Here is a 22,404-nt window from a genome sequence, read left to right as displayed (position 1 = left end):
CGGTTAGGTGGTATACAATTATGGACGGACTGCCTGCCGAGTGCAGACACAGAGGTAGCCACAGCCGTGAACTACCGTACTGTACTGTGTCTGCAGCTAATATAGACTGGTTGATAAAGAGAAGATGTCTATGTAACTATGTATGTATAAAGAAGAATGAAAAAAATCCACGGTTAGGTGGTATTACAATTATGGACGGACTGCCTGCCGAGTGCAGAGACACAGAGGTAGCCACAGCCGTGAACTACCGTACTGTGTCTGCTGCGACTGGATGATAAATGATATAAAAAATATATATATATCACTACTGCAGCCGGACAGGTATATATTATATATTATATAATGACGGACCTGCTGGACACTGTCTGTCAGCAGAATGAGTTTTATTTTTATAGAATAAAAAAAAAAAAAACACACAAGTGAAGTCACACGACGAGTGTTTAACTTTTTCAGGCAATCACAATATAAGTATACTACTAACTATACTGGTGGTCAGTGTGGTCAGGTCACTGGTCAGTCACACTGGCAGTGGCACTCCTGCAGCAAAAGTGTGCACTGTTTAATTTTAATATAATATGTACTCCTGGCTCCTGCTATAACCTATAACTGGCACTGCAGTAGTGCTCCCCAGTCTCCCCCACAATTATAAGCTGTGTGAGCTGAGCAGTCAGACAGATATATAATATATATAGATGATGCAGCACACTGGCCTGAGCCTGAGCAGTGCACACAGATATGGTATGTGACTGACTGAGTCACTGTGTGTATCGCTTTTTTCAGGCAGAGAACGGATATATTAAATAAACTGCACTGTGTGTCTGGTGGTCACTCACTATATAATATATTATGTACTCCTGGCTCCTGCTATAACCTATAACTGGCACTGCAGTAGTGCTCCCCAGTCTCCCCCACAATTATAAGCTGTGTGAGCTGAGCAGTCAGACAGATATATATAATATTATATATAGATAATAGATGATGCAGCACACTGGCCTGAGCCTGAGCAGTGCACACAGATATGGTATGTGACTGACTGAGTCACTGTGTGTATCGCTTTTTTCAGGCAGAGAACGGATATATTAAATAAACTGCACTGTGTGTCTGGTGGTCACTCACTATATAATATATTATGTACTCCTGGCTCCTGCTATAACCTATAACTGGCACTGCAGTAGTGCTCCCCAGTCTCCCCCACAATTATAAGCTGTGTGAGCTGAGCAGTCAGACAGATATATATAATATTATATATAGATAATAGATGATGCAGCACACTGGCCTGAGCCTGAGCAGTGCACACAGATATGGTATGTGACTGAGTCACTGTGTGCTGTGTATCGCTTTTTTCAGGCAGAGAACGGATTATAAAGTAAACTGCACTGTCCTCACTAGTAAACTCTCTCCACTCAGTCTCTACACTTCTACAGTAACAGTACTCCTCCTAGTCAGCTCCAGTAAATCTCTCTCAGTCTCTTATAATCTAAATGGAGAGGACGCCAGCCACGTCCTCTCCCTATCAATCTCAATGCACGTGTGAAAATGGCGGCGACGCGCGGCTCCTTATATAGAATCCGAGTCTCGCGATAGAATCCGAGCCTCGCGAGAATCCGACAGCGTCATGATGACGTTCGGGCGCGCTCGGGTTAACCGAGCAAGGCGGGAAGATCCGAGTCGCTCGGACCCGTGAAAAAAACCATGAAGTTCTGGCGGGTTCGGATTCAGAGAAACCGAACCCGCTCATCTCTAATATAAATGTGTGCTGGGGAGGGGGGAGTAGTATATTAACAATGTGTGTGTGTGGGGGGGAGTGTCATATTACTGTGTTTCTTTTTTTAATTAGTGCATCTTCCCACTGCTTGTCACCCAGTGCCTCTCCCCGGCCGTCGCCTCTCTCCTTTCACCCACTAACTCGCATCTTTCTCTCCTGTTACACTCTCTCTTTCCCCATCACTTCTCTCTCCTGTCATCCAGTGACTCCCACCCTCTCTGCATCACCCTCTGTTTTCACCCTCATTGTCACCTCCCTCCTCTTACTGGCACCCACTGGCCACTGCCTCTGCTTAGCATTACTCTCTGCCCTTCTCCCACTGCCTCTCCCTAGCATCACTCTCTGCCCTTCTCCCACTGCCTCTCCCTGCCTTTACCCTTTCCCCCAGTGGCGGAACTACCGCCAGTGCAAGCAGTGCCTTGCACTGGGACCCGCCACTGTCCAGGGGTCCAAAGCAGCATGGCATGTAATGTCTGCCGCCCGCCGAGGAGAATAGCGCTGCACCACGGGGAGGGGGGGGGGGGGTGTTGAAGGGGGAGGAGGGAGCTGCAGCAGCGCAGTGTAATTGGTGGAGGTGATGCTGCTGCTGTCCCTCTCCTTCACCATAGGCTGCCCTCCGCCGCTGTGAATGCTGGGAAGCACATTAGTAGAGAAGAGCGGGTTCGGTTCGTCGAGATCTGAACCCCCTGAACTTCACGTGTTTTTCACGGGTCCGAGGCAGCCTCGGATCTTCCCACCTTGCTCGGTTAACCCGAACGAGGCCGAACGTCATCTTCCTGCTGTCAGATTCTCGCTATATTCGTATTCCATATAAAGAGCCGCGAGTCGCCGCCATTTTCACTCGTGCATTGTAGATTGAGCGGAGAGGACGTGGCTACGTTCTCTGCCTGAAAAGCTCAATATCTGTGCTCTGTGTGCTGCAAATATCTGTGCTCAGTGTGCTGCATTGTGGTGACCACCAGTATATTATAGTAGTACAGTACAGTAGGCCATTGCTGTATCTTGCAGCTCCGTGTCAGACTCAGTTCTAGACAGTATCCTGATGATCAGTGCTCAATATCTGCTGCATTGTTGTGTGACCAGTATATACTAGTATATAGTAGTACAGTGCAGCATTTTGGTGACCACCAGTATATATAGTAGTACAGTACAGTAGGCCATTGCTGTACCTTGCAGCTCTGTGTCACTTCTAGTATCCATATCTGTGCTGCATTGTTGTGAGCAGTATATAGTAGTACAGTGCAGCATTTTGGTGACCACCAGTATATATAGTAGTACAGTACAGTAGGTCATTGCTGTATCTTGCAGCTCTGTGTCACTTCAAGTATCCATATCTGTGCTGCATTGTTGAGAGCAGTATATAGTAGTACAGTGCAGCATTTTGGTGACCACCAGTATATATAGTAGTACACTACAGTAGGCCATTGCTGTATCTTGCAGCTCCGTGTTACTTCAAGTATCCATATCTGTGCTGCATTGTTGTGAGCAGTATATAGTAGTACAGTGCAGCATTTTGGTGACCACCAGTATATATAGTAGTACAGTACAGTAGGTCATTGCTGTACCTTGCAGCTCCGTGTCACTTCAAGTATCCATATCTGTGCTGCATTGTTGTGAGCAGTATATAGTAGTATAGTGCAGCATTTTGGTGACCACCAGTATATATAGTAGTACAGTACAGTAGGCCATTGCTGTACCTTTCAGCTCTGTGTCACTTCTAGTATCCATATCTGTGCTGCATTGTTGTGAGCAGTATAGTAGTACAGTGCAGCATTTTGGGGACCACCAGTATATATAGTAGTACAGTAAAGTAGGCCATTGCTGTATCTTGCAGCTTCGTGTCACTTCAAGTATCCATATCTGTGCTGGATTGTTGTGAGCAGTATATAGTAGTACAGTGCAGCATTTTGGTGACCACCAGTATATATAGTAGTACAGTACAGTATGCCATTGCTGTACCTTGCAGCTCCGTGTCACTTCAAGTATCCATATCTGTGCTGCTTTGTTGTGAGCAGTACATAGTAGTACAGTGCAGCATTTTGGTGACCACCAGTATATATAGTAGTACAGTACAGTAGGCCATTGCTGTATCTTGCAGCTCCGTGTCACTTCAAGTATCCATATCTGTGCTTCATTGTTGTGAGCAGTGTATAGTAGTACAGTGCAGCATTTTGGTGACCACCAGTATATATAGTAGTACAGTACAGTAGGCCATTGCTATTGATATATTACTGGCATATAATTCCACACATTAAAAAATGGAGAACAAAAATTTGGAGGGTAAAATAGGGAAAGATCAAGATCCACTTCCACCTAGTGCTGAAGCTGCTGCCACTAGTCATGGCAGAGACGATTCAATGCCATCAACATCGTCTGCCAAGGCCGATGCCCAATGTCATAGTAGAGAGCATGTCAAATCCAAAAAATAAAAGTTCAATAAAATTACCCAAAAATCTAAATTAAAAGCGTCTGAGGAGAAGCGTAAACTTGCCAATATGCCATTTATGACACGGAGTGGCAAGGAACGGCTGAGGCCCTGGCCTATGTTCATGTCTAGTGGTTCAGCTTCACATGAGGATGGAAGCACTCATCCTCCCGCTAGAAAAATGAAAAGAGTTAAGCTGGAAAAAGCCCAGCAAAGAACTATGCATTTTTTCTAAATCACAAATCCCCAAGGAGAGTCCAATTGTGTCGGTTGCGATGCCTGACCTTCCCAACACTGGACGGGAAGAGGTGGCTCCTTCCACCATTTGTACACCCCCTGCAAGTGCTGGAAGGAGCACCCACAGTCCAGTTCCTGATAGTCAAATTGAAGATGTCACTGTTGAAGTACACCAGGATGAGGATATGGGTGTTGCTGGCGCTGAGAAATAAATTGACCAGGAGGATTCTGATGGTGAGGTGGTTTGTTTAAGTCAGGCACCCGGGGAGACACCTGTTGTCCGTGGGATGAATATGGCCATTGACATGCCTGGTCAAAATACAAAAAAAATTACCTCTTCGGTGTGGAATTATTTTAACAGAAATGCGGACAACTGGTGTCAAGCCGTGTGTTGCCTTTGTCAAGCTGTAATAAGTAGGGGTAAGGACGTTAACCACCTAGGAACATCCTCCTTTATACGTCACCTGGAGCGCATTCATCAGAAGTCATTGACAAGTTCAAAAACTTTTGGTGACAGCAGAAGCAGTCCACTGACAACTAAATCCCTTCTTCCTCTTGTACCCAAGCTCCCTGTGCAAACCACACCACCAACTCCCTCAGTGTCAATTTCCTCCTTAGACAGGAACGCCAATAGTCCTGCAGGCCATGTCACTGGCAAGTCTGACGAGTCCTCTCCTGACTGGGATTCCTCCGATGGATCCTTGAGTGTAACGCCTACTGCTGCTGGCGCTGCTGTTGTTGCTGTTGGGAGTCGATCGTCATCCCAGAGGGGAAGTCGGAAGACCACTTGTACTACTTCCAGTAAGCAATTGACTGTCCAACAGTCCTTTGCAAGGAAGATGAAATATCACAGCAGTCATCCTGTTGCAAAGCGGATAACTCAGGCCTTGGCAGCTGTGTTGGTGTTAGACGTGCGTCCGGTATCCGCCGTTAGTACACAGGGACTTAGAGAATTTCTTGAGGTAGTGTGTCCCCGGTACCAAATGCAATCTAGGTTTCACTTCTCTAGGCAGGCAATACCGAGAATGTACACAGACGTCAGAAAAAGACTCACCAGTGTCCTAAAAAATGCAGTTGTACCCAATGTCCACTTAACTACGGACATGTGGACAAGTGGAGCAGGGCTGACTCAGGACTATATGACTGTGACAGCCCACTGGGTAGATGTATTGCCTCCCGCAGCAACAACAGCAGCGGCAGCACCAGTAACAGCATCTCGCAAACGCCAACTCATTCCTAGGCAGGCTATGCTTTGTATCACCGCTTTCCATAAGAGGCACACAGCTGACAACCTCTTACGGAAACTGAGTAACATCATCATAGATTGGCTTACCCCAATTGGACTCTCCTGGGGATTTGTGACATCGGACAACGCCACCAATATTGTGCGTGGATTACATGTGGGCAAATTCCAGCACGTCCCATGTGTTGCACATACAATGAATTTGGTGGTGCAGAATTTTGTAAAAAAATGACAGGGGCGAAGACTGGAGTACCAGCAAACACTTCTGAACCTGCCCCGCTATCAGCTGAAGCAAGAGGTGATAACGAGGTGGAATTCAACTCTCTATATGCTTTAGAGGATGGAGGAGCAGCAAAAGGCCATTCAAGCCTATACATCTGCCTACGATATAGGCAAAGGAGGTGGAATGCACCTAACTCAAGCGCAGTGGAGAATGATTTCAACGTTGTGCAATGTTCTGTAACCCTTTGAACTTGCCACACGTGAAGTCAGTTCAGACACTGCCAGCCTCAGTCAGGTCATTCCCCTCATCAGGCTTTTGCAGAAGCAGCTGGAGAGATTGAAGGAGGAGCTAAAACGGAGCGATTCCGCTAGGCATGTGGGACTTGTGGATGGAGCCCTTAATTTGCTTAACCAGGATTCACGGGTGGTCATTCTGTTGAAATCAGAGCACTACATTTTGGCCACCGTGCTCGATCCTAGGTTAAAAGCCTACGTTGTATTTCTCTTTCCGGCAGACACAAGTCTGCAGATGTTCAAAGACCTGCTGGTGAGACACTTGTCAAGTCAAGCGGAACGTGACCCGCCAACAGCTCCTCCTTCATTTTCTCCCACCACTGGAGCTGCCAGGAAAAGGATCAGATTTCCAAAACCACCCGCTGGTGGTGATGCAGGACAGACATTTGCGAAAACTGACATCTGGTCCGGACTGAAGGACCTGCCAACGATTATTGACATGTCGTCTACTGTCGCTGCATATGATTCTGTCACCATTGAAAGAATGGTGGAGGATTATATGAGTGACAGCATCCAAGTAGGCACGTCAGACAGTCCGTACGTATACTGGCAGGAATAAGAGGCAATTTGGAGGCCCTTGCACAAACTGGCTTTATTTTACCTAAGTTGCCCCCCCTCCAGTGTGTACTCCGAAAGAGTGTTTAGTGCAGCCGCTCACCTTGTCCGCGATCGGCATATGAGGTTACTTCCAAAAAATGTGGAGAAGATGATGTTCATCAAAATTAATTATAATCAATTCCTCCGTGGAGACATTTACCAGCAATTGCCTTCAGAAAGTACACAGGGACCTGTGATGGTGGATTCCAGTGGGGACAAATTAATACTCTGTGAGGAGGGGGATGTACACAGTGAAAGGGGTGATGAATCGGAGAATGATGATGAGGTCGACATCTTGCCTCTGTAGAGCCAGTTTGTGCAAGGAGAGATTGATTGCTTCTTTTTTGGTGGGGGCCCAAACCAACCAGTCATTTCAGCCAGAGTCGTGTGGCAGACCCTGTCGCTGAAATGATGGGTTTGTGCATGTCCTGTTTATACAACATAAGGGAGGGTGGGAGGGCCCAAGGACAATTCCATCTTGCACCTCTTTTTTTTATTATTTATCTTTGCATCATGTGATGTTTGGGGACAATTTTTTTAAGTGCCATCCTGTCTGATACTGCAGTGTCACTCCTAGATGGGCCAGGTGTTTGTGCCGGCCACTTGGGTCGCTTAGCTTAGTCATCCAGCGATCTCGGTGCAAATTTTAGGACTAAAAATAATATTGTGAGGTGTGAGGTGTTCAGAATAGACTGGAAATTAGTGGACATTATGGTTAATAATACTATGGGATCAAAATGACCCCCAAATTCTATGATTTAAGCTTGTTTTGAGGGGTTTTTGAAAAAAACCACCGGAATCCAAAACACACCCGAATCCGACAAAAAATTTTCAGGGAGGTTTTGCCAAAACGCGTCTGAATCCAAAACACGGCCCCGGAACCGAATCCAAAACCAAAACACAAAACCCGAAAAATTTCCGGTGCACATCTCTAGTTATTAGTGTCCTCAGAAATGTATTATTTATTACCAGTTATTTATATAGCGCAGACATATTCCGCAGTGCTTGGCCATTCACATCAGTCCCTGCTCCAGTGGAGCTTACAATCTTTATTCCTGACCACATATACACGCACACACATTCACCTTAGGGTTAATTTTGTTGGGAGCCAATAAACCTATCAGTATATTTTTGGTTTGTGGGAGGAAACCCACGCAAGTACGGGGAGAATATACAAATTCCACACAGTTAGAGCCATGGTTGGAATCGAACCCATGACCTCAGTGCTGTGAGGCAGTAATGCTAATCATTACACCATCCGTACTGCCAAATGCTGTGGTACCCACTGTTCACTTAACCACGGATATGTGACAAGGAACAGGGCACACTAAAGACTACATGACTATGACAACCCACTGGGTAGATGTATTGCCTTCAGCAGCACCAACAGCAGCAGCAGCAGCAGTATCTTACAAATGGCAGCTTACTCAGAGGCAGGCTACTCTGTGTATCACCAGTTTCACTAAGAGGCATACCACTGACTACCTCTTAGAAAAACTAATGGAAATCAATGCAAAATGGTTTACTCCACTTGGACTGTTTGTGATATCTGACAATTTTTTTATTTTAAATGACAGGGGTGTGCAGGAGATGCTGTTGGTGGCCCAGAATATTCGAGGCATTTTTCGCCATTCTGCAAGTACATATGGAAGATTGCAGCTGTTAAATCTGTTACTTATATTTCAATAAGAGTTTTTTCTGTAACCAGGACACAGGGAGTGTTGCATGCTTCTTTACTGGAGAACATAACACATAATCTCAATAATGAGAATATCCCTCTGATAGATACTTATTTAAGCGAGGAAGTAGTCTGTGACCGATTAAAACATTTAAAGATTAATAAGTCACCAGGTCCCGATGGTATTCACCCAAGGGTTCTAATGGAGCTTCACTCTGAACTTGCAAAACCGCTATTTTTGATCTTTAAGGATTCAGTAATATCAGGTATGGTTCCCAAAGACTGGCGTATAGCGGAAGTAGTGCCTATATTCAAAAAGGGAAGTAAAGCTGAACCAGGTAATTATAGACCAGTTAGTCTTACATCTATAGTGGGGAAAGTATTGGAAGGTGTTCTAAGAGATAGTGGTCCTCATTCCGAGTTGTTCGCTCGCAAGCTGCTTTTAGCAGCATTGCACACGTTAAGCCGCCGCCTACTGGGAGTGAATCTTAGCTTAGCAGAATTGCGAACGAAAGATTCTCAAAATTGCGAATAGAAATTTCTTAGCAGTTTCTGAGTAGCTCGACACTTACTCTGCCACTGCGATCAGTTCAGTCAGTTTCGTTCCTGGTTTGACGTCATAAACACACCCAGCGTTCGCCCAGACACTCCCCTGTTTCTCCAGCCACTCCCGCATTTTTCCCAGAAATGGCAGCGTTTTTTCACACACACCCATAAAACGGTCAGTTTCCGCCCAGAAACACCCACTTCCTGTCAATCACACTCCGATCACCAGAACGAAGAAAAAACCTTGTAATGCCGTGAGTAAAATACCAAACTTCTTAGCAAATTTACTTGACGCAGCCGCAGTGCGAACATTGCGCATGTGCAGTTAGCGGAAAATCGCACCGATGCAAAGAAAAATAACGAGCGAACAACTCGGAATGAGGGCCAGTATTTAGAAGTTCCTTGAAGTCAATAAGGTCATTAAAAGGAATCAACATGGGTTTATGAAGGACAGATCCTGTCAAACCAATTTACTTGGCTTTTATGAAACAGTAAGCGCAAACCTAGATCAGGGTAAAGAGGTGGATGTAATCTTTTTAGATTTTGCCAAAGCATTCGACACTGTACCACACATGAGACTTATCTACAAGCTACAAGAATCAGGGCTAGGAAGCACAATATGCACTTGGGTCAAAAACTGGTTAGATAATAGGGAGCAGCGCGTTGTGATTAATGGATCTTTTTCAACTTGGACTGAAGTGCTAAGGGGTGTGCCGCAAGGCTCAGTATTAGGACCGCTATTGTTCAATATTTTCATTAACGACCTAACAGAAGGTCTAGAGAGCATGGTGTCAATTTTTGCAGATGATACCAAATTGTGTAAAGTTATAAATACGGAGGGGGATGCTGAGTCACTTCAGAACGACTTAGTTAAATTAGAAGCTTGGGCAGCGAAATGGAGAATGCGCTTCAATACAGACAAGTGTAAGGTAACGCACTGTAGTAACAGGAACAAAAATAACACCTACCTACTAAATGGGGTAAAATTAGGGGATTCTGTACTGGAAAAGGACTTAGGTGTCCTCATAGATAGCAAACTAAGTAGTAGTACCCAAAGTAGGACTGCAGCAAAGAAGGCTAATAAGATATTAGCATGCATAAAACGGGGAATTGATGCTAGGGACGAGAGTATTATACTCCCATTATATAAATCACTTGTGAGGCCACACCTTGAATACTGTGTACAATTCTGGGCACCTTACTACAAAAAGGATATCCTGGAGCTAGAAAAGGTTCAAAGGCGGGCGACCAAACTAATTAAGGGTATGGAGATGTTGGAATACAAGGAAAGGCTTGCAAGACTAGGCATGTTTACACTGGAAAAGAGGAGATTAAGAGGGGACATGATCAACATTTACAAATATATAAGGGGACATTATACAGATCTTGCGCAGGACCTGTTTTTGGTTAGATCAACACAGAGAACTCGTGGACACTCGCTCAGGTTAGAGGAGAGGAGATTCCGCACAATACAGCGTAAGGCTTTTTTACGGTAAGGACGATACGTGTTTGGAAACCCTGCCTGAGGGAGTTGTAATGGCTGACTCAGTTAACACCTTTAAGAATGGGTTAGATAAATTTCTAATGGATAAGGATATCCAGGGTTACGGGGCATAGTCACGCACTATGGTTATTATAAAAAAGAGGGGTAAAACGTAACGGCAGTTATCAACTTCAGTCAAAATTTTCTACAAAATAATCGTGCATAGGATACCACAAATAGGTTGAACTCGATGGACAATAGTCTTTTTTCAACCTTAGATACTATGTTACTATGTTACTAAGTACAGGAAACCAAAGAACACAGAAATAGATTCATACACCAACTAATACAAATACAAAATAAGATCCGTTGTAACCTTCCACCAGAATACATATACAGCAATGGGAACTATATACACCACACTCCTCCCAACTTAAATAAATGTGGACATGAAAATGTTAGCACTAAGCAATGTATACGTTACCCCAGAAGGCTACAAATCAAGCCTTTGAGGTGCCTTACGAACTCTGTCTGGATACCGATGTTTAGCTCCCAGAGTGACTTGCTGCTCCACAGAAATCACACTAGAAGGTTCAGGATCAGTTGTTAATATGGGAACCTCATGCTCAGGTGACTCCATAACAGGTTTGGGAACAGTCTCTGTATCTGACCCAGAGAGGTATACATAAACCCCCACATCACTGGCTTGGCTATGTCCAGCTGTCGACGTACAGTCAGTTTGCCTCCCAGACTTAATGATTTGATCAATGTGGCGACGCCACAATTCTCCTCCAACTTAAATCATGTACATCAGAGGGCCGGATTTGGAAGAAACTATTCTCGGTTGCCATTTGTCTCTTCTATAATCACGGACCAGAACCTCTTGGCCAATGTGGAAGAACCGAGTAGGTTTCTGATAAACTGATTGAAACTGTTTGTTATGTACCTTCTACCTTACATCCGGTTTTATCAAGACCCACTGAGACCGTAAGTTCCGTTGCATGAATAGCACTGCAGGAGGCTGACCGGTAGTGGAGTGCTCAGTCCTATGATATATAAACAAGAAGTTGTCAATCTTGTGTTGCAAAGGTAGATGTTCATGGTGCATTGACCTGATAGCTTTTTTGAATGTTTGGACAAATCTCTCAGCCAAACCGTTAGTGGCTGGATGGTGTGGAGCTGATGTAAAATGTTTAATTCCATTGTCTTGCATGAACTTTTTGAATTCAATGGACACAAACTGTGGCCCATTGTCACTGCACACTTGCGCCGGTAGACCATTTCTAGCAAAGATGGTTCACAGCACAGCAATTGTTTTCTCAGAAGTAGTGGATTTCATCTTTATTACCTCTGGCCATTTTGAATGAGCGTCCACTGCAATAAGACACATACAATCCATGAATGGACCAGCAAAGTCAATATGTACCCGCTGCCATGGAGATGAAGGCCATTCCCAGGGGTGTAACGGGTCTAAAGGTGGTGCATTTTGAACTCTTTGACATCCTTCACACCCTTTTGTCAAAGTTTCAATTTGACCATCGATTCATGGCCACCACACATAGCTTCTAGCAAGATTCTACATTTTTACTGTGCCTAGGTGACCCTCATGCAAATTTTCCAAAACTCTGTTTCGCAGTTTAGGTGGTATTACCACTCGGGACCCACACAATAGAGTTCCTTGACAGACAGAAAGCTGAGCTCTCCGTCCCGAAAACCCGTAATATTGAGCATCGCCATGTTTAGGCCAACCTTTGAGAGTTTAGTCCATTACTTTTGACAGTACCGGGTCTTTCCTTGTTTCCAGATTGATCGTGGCATTGGTAATAGGTAGCTATTCCATCAACATATTGTGATACACTTCAAGGGGGTCTCCATCACTGTCCTCCTCACTTTGGAGCAAGGGAGAACACGATAGACCATCAGCATTGCCATGTAGTTTTGTTCCTTTAAACTCGATGTCGTATGTATGAGCACCCAGGAATAATGACCAACGTTGAAGCCGAGCTGCAGTCATGGCTGGGACTCCCTTGTGGGGGTTAAAAATTGATACCAGTGGTTGATGATCCGTAATTAATGTAAACCTTTGCCCATACAAAAATTGATGAAATTTCTTCACTCCCCATACTAAACTTAAGGCCTATCTGTCAATTTGCGCATAATTCTTCTCTGCCACTGTCAAAGACCGTGAAGCAAATGCTATTGGCTTCTCGCTACCATCTCTCAGTTGATGTGATAACACTGCTCCATGCCGTACGGTGACGCATCACACGCCAGCCTGATGGGTAGTTTCGGATCAAAATGAGTAAGGACTTTATCAGATGTAATCAATCTTTTTGTTTCTGAGAATGCTTTATCACAGTCTTTTGTCCACTTTTATCGTGCATTTTTCTGTAGTAGGGCATTTAGCGGGTGTATTACTGTGGAGAGGTCTGGTAAGAACTTGTGATAATAATTAACTAGGCCCAGGTAAGATCTCAGTTGTGACACAGACTGTGGCTGGGGTGCTTGTAGTACTGCCTCAATTTTATCATTTGATTTGGGCAGGCCTTCTATATTAATCACATGTCCACAATATGAAATGCTTTCTTGGAAAAATGCGCATTTATCTTTATTTACTCTGAGTCCATATTCCTGTAGTCGGGTTAATACTAGAGACGAGCGGGTTCGGTTTCTTTGAATCCGAACCCGCACGAACTTCACTTTTTTTTTCACGGGTCCGAGCGACTCGGATCTTCCCGCCTTGCTCGGTTAACCCGAGCGCGCCCGAACGTCATCATGACGCTGTAGGATTCTCGCGAGACTCGGATTCTATATAAGGAGCCGCGCGTCGCCGCCATTTTCACACGTGCATTGAGATTGATAGGGAGAGGACGTGGCTGGCGTCCTCTCCATTAGAATAGATTAGAAGAGAGAGAGAGAGAGAGAGATTGTGCAGACAGAGTTTACCACAGTGACCAGTGCAGTTGTTGTTAAGTTAACTTTTATTTAATATATCCGTTCTCTGCTATATCCGTTCTCTGCCTGAAAAAAACGATACACAGCAGTCACACAGTGTGACTCAGTCTGTGTGCACTCAGCTCAGCCCAGTGTGCTGCACATCAATGTATAAAAGCTTATAATAATTGTGGGGGAGACTGGGGAGCACTGCAGGTTGTTATAGCAGGAGCCAGGAGTACATAATATTATATTAATTTAAAATTAAACAGTGCACACTTTTGCTGCAGGAGTGCCACTGCCAGTGTGACTAGTGGTGACCAGTGCCTGACCACCAGTATAGTAGTATATTGTTGTATACTATCTCTTTATCAACCAGTCTATATTAGCAGCAGACACAGTACAGTGCGGTAGTTCACGGCTGTGGCTACCTCTGTGTCGGCAGTCGGCACTCGGCAGGCAGTCCGTCCATCCATAATTGTATAATTATATACCACCTAACCGTGGTATTTTTTTTTCTTTCTTTATACCGTCGTCATAGTCATACTAGTTGTTACGAGTATACTACTATCTCTTTATCAACCAGTGTACAGTGCGGTAGTTCACGGCTGTGGCTACCTCTGTGTCGGCAGTCGGCAGGCAGTCCGTCCATCCATAATTGTATTATTATAATATATACCACCTAACCGTGGTTTTTTTTTCATTCTTTATACCGTCATAGTGTCATACTAGTTGTTACGAGTATACTACTATCTCTTTATCAACCAGTGTACAGTGCGGTAGTTCACGGCTGTGGCTACCTCTGTGTCGGCAGTCGGCAGGCAGTCCGTCCATCCATAATTGTATTATAATATATACCACCTAACCGTGGTTTTTTTTTCATTCTTTATACCGTCATAGTGTCATACTAGTTGTTACGAGTATACTACTATCTCTTTATCAACCAGTGTACAGTGCGGTAGTTCACGGCTGTGGCTACCTCTGTGTCGGCAGTCGGCAGGCAGTCCGTCCATCCATAATTGTATTATAATATATACCACCTAACCGTGGTTTTTTTTTCATTCTTTATACCGTCATAGTCAGTCATACTAGTTGTTACGAGTATACTACTATCTCTTTATCAACCAGTGTACAGTGAGGTAGTTCACGGCTGTGGCTACCTCTGTGTCGGCACTCGGCAGGCAGTCCGTCCATCCATAATTGTATTATAATATATACCACCTAACCGTGGTTTTTTTTTCATTCTTTATACCGTCATAGTGTCATACTAGTTGTTACGAGTATACTACTATCTCTTTATCAACCAGTGTACAGTGCGGTAGTTCACGGCTGTGGCTACCTCTGTGTCGGCAGTCGGCAGGCAGTCCATCCATCCATAATTGTATTATAATATATACCACCTAACCGTGGTTTTTTTTTCATTCTTTATACCGTCATAGTGTCATACTAGTTGTTACGAGTATACTACTATCTCTTTATCAACCAGTGTACAGTGCGGTAGTTCACGGCTGTGGCTACCTCTGTGTCGGCAGTCGGCAGGCAGTCCGTCCATCCATAATTGTATTATAATATATACCACCTAACCGTGGTTTTTTTTTCATTCTTTATACCGTCATAGTCAGTCATACTAGTTGTTACGAGTATACTACTATCTCTTTATCAACCAGTGTACAGTGCGGTAGTTCACGGCTGTGGCTACCTCTGTGTCGGAACTCGGCAGGCAGTCCGTCCATCCATAATTGTATTACAATATATACCACCTAACCGTGGTTTTTTTTTCATTCTTTATACCGTCATAGTCAGTCATACTAGTTGTTACGAGTATACTACTATCTCTTTATCAACCAGTGTACAGTGCGGTAGTTCACGGCTGTGGCTACCTCTGTGTCGGAACTCGGCAGGCAGTCCGTCCATCCATAATTGTATTATTATAATATATACCACCTAACCGTGGTTTTTTTTTCATTCTTTATACCGTCATAGTGTCATACTAGTTGTTACGAGTATACTACTATCTCTTTATCAACCAGTGTACAGTGCGGTAGTTCACGGCTGTGGCTACCTCTGTGTCGGCACTCGGCAGGCAGTCCGTCCATCCATAATTGTATTACAATATATACCACCTAACCGTGGTTTTTTTATACCACCTAACCGTGGCAGTCCGTCCATAATTGTATACTAGTATCCAATCCATCCATCTCCATTGTTTACCTGAGGTGCCTTTTAGTTCTGCCTATAAAATATGGAGAACAAAAAAGTTGAGGTTCCAAAATTAGGGAAAGATCAAGATCCACTTCCACCTCGTGCTGAAGCTGCTGCCACTAGTCATGGCCGAGACGATGAAATGCCAGCAACGTCGTCTGCCAAGGCCGATGCCCAATGTCATAGTACAGAGCATGTCAAATCCAAAACACCAAATATCAGAAAAAAAAGGACTCCAAAACCTAAAATAAAATTGTCGGAGGAGAAGCGTAAACTTGCCAATATGCCATTTACCACACGGAGTGGCAAGGAACGGCTGAGGCCCTGGCCTATGTTCATGGCTAGTGGTTCAGCTTCACATGAGGATGGAAGCACTCAGCCTCTCGCTAGAAAACTGAAAAGACTCAAGCTGGCAAAAGCACCGCAAAGAACTGTGCGTTCTTTGAAATCCCAAATCCACAAGGAGAGTCCAATTGTGTCGTTTGCGATGCCTGACCTTCCCAACACTGGACGTGAAGAGCATGCGCCTTCCACTATTTGCATGCCCCCTGCAAGTGCTGGAAGGAGCACCCGCAGTCCAGTTCCTGATAGTCAGATTGAAGATGTCAGTGTTGAAGTACACCAGGATGAGGAGGATATGGGTGTTGCTGGCGCTGGGGAGGAAATTGACCAGAAGGATTCTGATGGTGAGGTGGTTTGTTTAAGTCAGGCACCCGGGGAGACACCTGTTGTCCATGGGAGGAATATGGCCGTTGACATGCCAGGTGAAAATACCAAAAAAAATCAGCTCTTCGGTGTGGAGGTATTTCACCAGAAATGCGGACAACAGGTGTCAAGCCGTGTGTTCCCTTTGTCAAGCTGTAATAAGTAGGGGTAAGGACGTTAACCACCTCGGAACATCCTCCCTTATACGTCACCTGCAGCGCATTCATAATAAGTCAGTGACAAGTTCAAAAACTTTGGGTGACAGCGGAAGCAGTCCACTGACCAGTAAATCCCTTCCTCTTGTAACCAAGCTCACGCAAACCACCCCACCAACTCCCTCAGTGTCAATTTCCTCCTTCCCCAGGAATGCCAATAGTCCTGCAGGCCATGTCACTGGCAAGTCTGACGAGTCCTCTCCTGCCTGGGATTCCTCCGATGCATCCTTGCGTGTAACGCCTACTGCTGCTGGCGCTGCTGTTGTTGCCGCTGGGAGTCGATGGTCATCCCAGAGGGGAAGTCGTAAGCCCACTTGTACTACTTCCAGTAAGCAATTGACTGTTCAACAGTCCTTTGCGAGGAAGATGAAATATCACAGCAGTCATCCTACTGCAAAGCGGATAACTGAGTCCTTGACAACTATGTTGGTGTTAGACGTGCGTCCGGTATCCGCCGTTAGTTCACAGGGAACTAGACAATTTATTGAGGCAGTGTGCCCCCGTTACCAAATACCATCTAGGTTCCACTTCTCTAGGCAGGCGATACCGAGAATGTACACGGACGTCAGAAAAAGACTCACCAGTGTCCTAAAAAATGCAGTTGTACCCAATGTCCACTTAACCACGGACATGTGGACAAGTGGAGCAGGGCAGGGTCAGGACTATATGACTGTGACAGCCCACTGGGTAGATGTATGGACTCCCGCCGCAAGAACAGCAGCGGCGGCACCAGTAGCAGCATCTCGCAAACGCCAACTCTTTCCTAGGCAGGCTACGCTTTGTATCACCGCTTTCCAGAATACGCACACAGCTGAAAACCTCTTACGGCAACTGAGGAAGATCATCGCGGAATGGCTTACCCCAATTGGACTCTCCTGTGGATTTGTGGCATCGGACAACGCCAGCAATATTGTGTGTGCATTAAATATGGGCAAATTCCAGCACGTCCCATGTTTTGCACATACCTTGAATTTGGTGGTGCAGAATTTTTTAAAAAACGACAGGGGTGTGCAAGAGATGCTGTCGGTGGCCAGAAGAATTGCGGGACACTTTCGGCGTACAGGCACCACGTACAGAAGACTGGAGCACCACCAAAAACTACTGAACCTGCCCTGCCATCATCTGAAGCAAGAAGTGGTAACGAGGTGGAATTCAACCCTCTATATGCTTCAGAGGTTGGAGGAGCAGCAAAAGGCCATTCAAGCCTATATAATTGAGCACGATATAGGAGATGGAATGCACCTGTCTCAAGTGCAGTGGAGAATGATTTCAACGTTGTGCAAGGTTCTGATGCCCTTTGAACTTGCCACACGTGAAGTCAGTTCAGACACTGCCAGCCTGAGTCAGGTCATTCCCCTCATCAGGCTTTTGCAGAAGAAGCTGGAGGCATTGAAGAAGGAGCTAACACGGAGCGATTCCGCTAGGCATGTGGGACTTGTGGATGCAGCCCTTAATTCGCTTAACAAGGATTCACGGGTGGTCAATCTGTTGAAATCAGAGCACTACATTTTGGCCACCGTGCTCGATCCTAGATTTAAAGCCTACCTTGGATCTCTCTTTCCGGCAGACACAGGTCTGCTGGGGTTGAAAGACCTGCTGGTGACAAAATTGTCAAGTCAAGCGGAACGCGACCTGTCAACATCTCCTCCTTCACATTCTCCCGCAACTGGGGGTGCGAGGAAAAGGCTCAGAATTCCGAGCCCACCCGCTGGCGGTGATGCAGGGCAGTCTGGAGCGACTGCTGATGCTGACATCTGGTCCGGACTGAAGGACCTGACAACGATTACGGACATGTCGTCTACTGTCACTGCATATGATTCTCTCAACATTGATAGAATGGTGGAGGATTATATGAGTGACCGCATCCAAGTAGGCACGTCACACAGTCCGTACTTATACTGGCAGGAAAAAGAGGCAATTTGGAGGCCCTTGCACAAACTGGCTTTATTCTACCTAAGTTGCCCTCCCACAAGTGTGTACTCCGAAAGAGTGTTTAGTGCCGCCGCTCACCTTGTCAGCAATCGGCGTACGAGGTTACATCCAGAAAATGTGGAGAAGATGATGTTCATTAAAATGAATTATAATCAATTCCTCCGCGGAGACATTGACCAGCAGCAATTGCCTCCACAAAGTACACAGGGAGCTGAGATGGTGGATTCCAGTGGGGACGAATTGATAATCTGTGAGGAGGGGGATGTACACGGTGATATATCGGAGGGTGAAGATGAGGTGGACATCTTGCCTCTGTAGAGCCAGTTTGTGCAAGGAGAGATTAATTGCTTCTTTTTTGGGGGGGGTCCAAACCAACCCGTCATATCAGTCACAGTCGTGTGGCAGACCCTGTCACTGAAATGATGGGTTGGTTAAAGTGTGCATGTCCTGTTTTGTTTATACAACATAAGGGTGGGTGGGAGGGCCCAAGGATAATTCCATCTTGCACCTCTTTTTTCTTTTCTTTTTCTTTGCATCATGTGCTGATTGGGGAGGGTTTTTTGGAAGGGACATCCTGCGTGACACTGCAGTGCCACTCCTACATGGGCCCGGTGTTTGTGTCGGCCACTAGGGTCGCTAATCTTACTCACACAGCTACCTCATTGTGCCTCTTTTTTTCTTTGCGTCATGTGCTGTTTGGGGAGGGTTTTTTGGAAGGGACATCCTGCGTGACACTGCAGTGCCACTCCTAGATGTGCCCGGTGTTTGTGTCGGCCACTAGGGTCGCTAATCTTACTCACACAGTCAGCTACCTCATTGCGCCTCTTTTTTTCTTTGCGTCATGTGCTGTTTGGGGAGGGTTTTTTGGAAGGGCCATCCTGCGTGACACTGCAGTGCCACTCCTAGATGGGCCCGGTGTTTGTGTCGGCCACTAGGGTCGCTAATCTTACTCACACAGCTACCTCATTGCGCCTCTTTTTTTCTTTGCGTCATGTGCTGTTTGGGGAGGGTTTTTTGGAAGGGACATCCTGCGTGACACTGCAGTGCCACTCCTAGATGTGCCCGGTGTTTGTGTCGGCCACTAGGGTCGCTAATCTTACTCACACAGTCAGCTACCTCATTGCGCCTCTTTTTTTCTTTGCGTCATGTGCTGTTTGGGGAGGGTTTTTTGGAAGGGCCATCCTGCGTGACACTGCAGTGCCACTCCTAGATGGGCCCGGTGTTTGTGTCGGCCACTAGGGTCGCTAATCTTACTCACACAGCTACCTCATTGCGCCTCTTTTTTTCTTTGCGTCATGTGCTGTTTGGGGAGGGTTTTTTGGAAGGGACATCCTGCGTGACACTGCAGTGCCACTCCTAGATGGGCCCGGTGTTTGTGTCGGCCACTAGGGTCGCTTATCTTACTCACACAGCGACCTCGGTGCAAATTTTAGGACTAAAAATAATATTGTGAGGTGTGAGGTATTCAGAATAGACTGAAAATGAGTGTAAATTATGGTTTTTGAGGTTAATAATACTTTGGGATCAAAATGACCCCCAAATTCTATGATTTAAGCTGTTTTTTAGTGTTTTTGGAAAAAAACACCCGAATCCAAAACACACCCGAATCCGACAAAAATAATTCGGTGAGGTTTTGCCAAAACGCGTTCGAACCCAAAACACGGCCGCGGAACCGAACCCAAAACCAAAACACAAAACCCGAAAAATTTCAGGCGCACATCTCTAGTTAATACTTTTTCCAAATTATTTAAATGGTCCACATAATCTTTGCCTGTTACAATTATATCGTCCAGATAACATTGCGTACCTGGTATTCCTTGTAGGACTTGATCCATTGCTCTCTCTCATAATGCTGGGGCAGAAGAAAGTCCAAACACAAGACAGTTATATTGTAATAAACCTTTGTGAGTATTGATGGTTAAATATTTCTTAGATGCCTCCTCAATTTCCATTTGCAAGTACGCTTGAGCTAGGTCAATTTTGGAGAAGCGGTCGTCCCCTGAGAGAGCTGCAAAGATGTCCTCTATTTTAGGCAAAGGATACTGCACAGTCCGTAGTACTGGATTTATTGACATTTTGAAATCTCCGCAAATACGGATGCTTCCCATTTTGTCTTTCTTTACTATCGGAACTATGTACGTAGCCCATTCACTCCATTCCACTGGGGAGAGAATACCAGAGTCTTCCAGTTCCCATAGTTCCTCCTCAACCGCTGGTCGGATGGCATAAGGTACCGTGCGAGCTTTACAAAACTTTGGAACGGCAAGTGGATCCAACTCTATACTGGCCTTAATGTCCTTTAACGTGCCTATCCCTGGTTTGAAAATAGGTTGTGCGGCAGCTAACAATTTAGAAAGTTCCTTAATAGCTGCGTCATTGTTGGATACATCAGATGCAGTAGATTGTAGCCTGTGAATGGAATGCCAATCAAGTTGGATTTTCCTTATCCATTCGCGGCCCAATAATGCCGGTCCACCATGTGGAAGTATGTACAAATACAGCTTATGGGTATTGCCTTTGTATTTCACATAAACTTTTATTTTTCCCAATGGGGACACCAGTTCACCCGTATATGTGCTGAGTGTTACGGATGTTTTCTTTAAAGGAATAGCAGCAAACAGGCGTTTGTAATCACTTGCATTTAGCACTGACAGAGCAGAGCCTGTGTCTAATTCCATTTTTAAGTCAATACCTGCTACTTCCAAAGTGACCCAAATCACTTGACGCTCTTTTGCCGTCATAGAGTGCATCTCTAGGCTGCATAACCCTTTTTCTGTACCAGTACTATCAGTAGAGTCTGATTCATTGTTGGCTACTTTATGCACCTGGGATGTTGTATGTTTTCTCCCGGTAACTTTGGATACTTGCGAGCGGTTTGGTGTTTTCCCCGACTGGCACACCCTTTCAATATGGCCTCTTTTCTTACATTTTCTACACACTTTGTCTTTAAACCAGCACTGACTGGCATCATGTGAGGACTTCCCACAGCAAACACAGGACTGTCTCTGATACCAATAAACTGGATTGGGAGTACATTCTGGTGCCTTTTGCTGCAATTCTGATGTATCCCTGGTTGCAGTCTCCATTGAAATAGCTATGGACAGTACTCGCTCTAAGGTCAGGTCAGGCTCAGCCAGCAATTTCTTTTGTGTACGTGCGCTTTTCATCCCACAAACTAAACGGTCTCTTAGAGCATCTGATAACCCTGCTCCAAATGCACAGTGTTCAGATAACCTCAGCTCTGCAATGTATTTAGAAATGCTTTCACTTTCAGATTGATTCCTTCTGTGAAACCTGAATCTTTCAGCAATCACTAATGGTTTAGGGTTTAAGTGCGTTTGTAAAATATCCACAATGTCAGTAAAGGACTTGTTGGCTGGCTTCTCAGGTGCTATTAAACTCCTCAGCAGACTGTATGTTTGGGCACCCATTACACTGAGTAAAACTGGAACCTTCTTGTCACCATCCACTGAATTAGCAGAACAGTATAGATCTACTCTCTCAATATATGTAGCCCAGTCCTCTATAGTACCATCAAATGCAGCTATTGTTCCAATATATCCTGACATTTTTTTTCTTTTTTACTTAGTCCTCCCTTCCTTAGAAAATTAAGATATAACTCACGTGCTCCTTTTATTCAAGTTAGGTGCTGCTGGCAGTCTGCATGAGTTGTTCCTGTTTGCACCCCACAATTGTGCTGTGTCAGCCCACTGGTGCTCCACTGATACCTGGAGCCATGCTGAAGAACAGTTTAATCCTTGTCGCCAGCATTAAATCTGTTACTTATATTTCAATAAGAGTTTTTTATGTAACCAGGACAAAGGGAGTGTTGCATGCTTCTTTACTGGAAAAGTACAGGAAACCAAAGAACAAAGAAATAGATTCATACACCAACTAATACAAATACAAAATAAGATCCATTGTAA

The 22,404-nt window shown here is 45.1% G+C and overlaps 2 pseudogenes; both read right to left on the bottom strand.

Annotated features, from left to right (window-relative positions):
• Positions 1-11,439: 11,439 nt before the first annotated feature.
• On the bottom strand, positions 11,440-12,308 carry LOC135050294 (uncharacterized protein K02A2.6-like; annotated as a pseudogene).
• Positions 12,309-12,321: 13 nt separating this feature from the next.
• Positions 12,322-22,047, bottom strand: LOC135050283 (uncharacterized protein K02A2.6-like; annotated as a pseudogene).
• Between the last annotated feature and the right edge of the window lie 357 nt (positions 22,048-22,404).

Source organism: Pseudophryne corroboree, chromosome 1, assembly GCF_028390025.1.
Source record: "Pseudophryne corroboree isolate aPseCor3 chromosome 1, aPseCor3.hap2, whole genome shotgun sequence".
NCBI lineage: Eukaryota > Metazoa > Chordata > Amphibia > Anura > Myobatrachidae > Pseudophryne > Pseudophryne corroboree.
The sequence above is the reverse complement of the archived record's forward strand: the minus strand, read 5'-3'. Positions and strand labels throughout refer to the sequence as shown.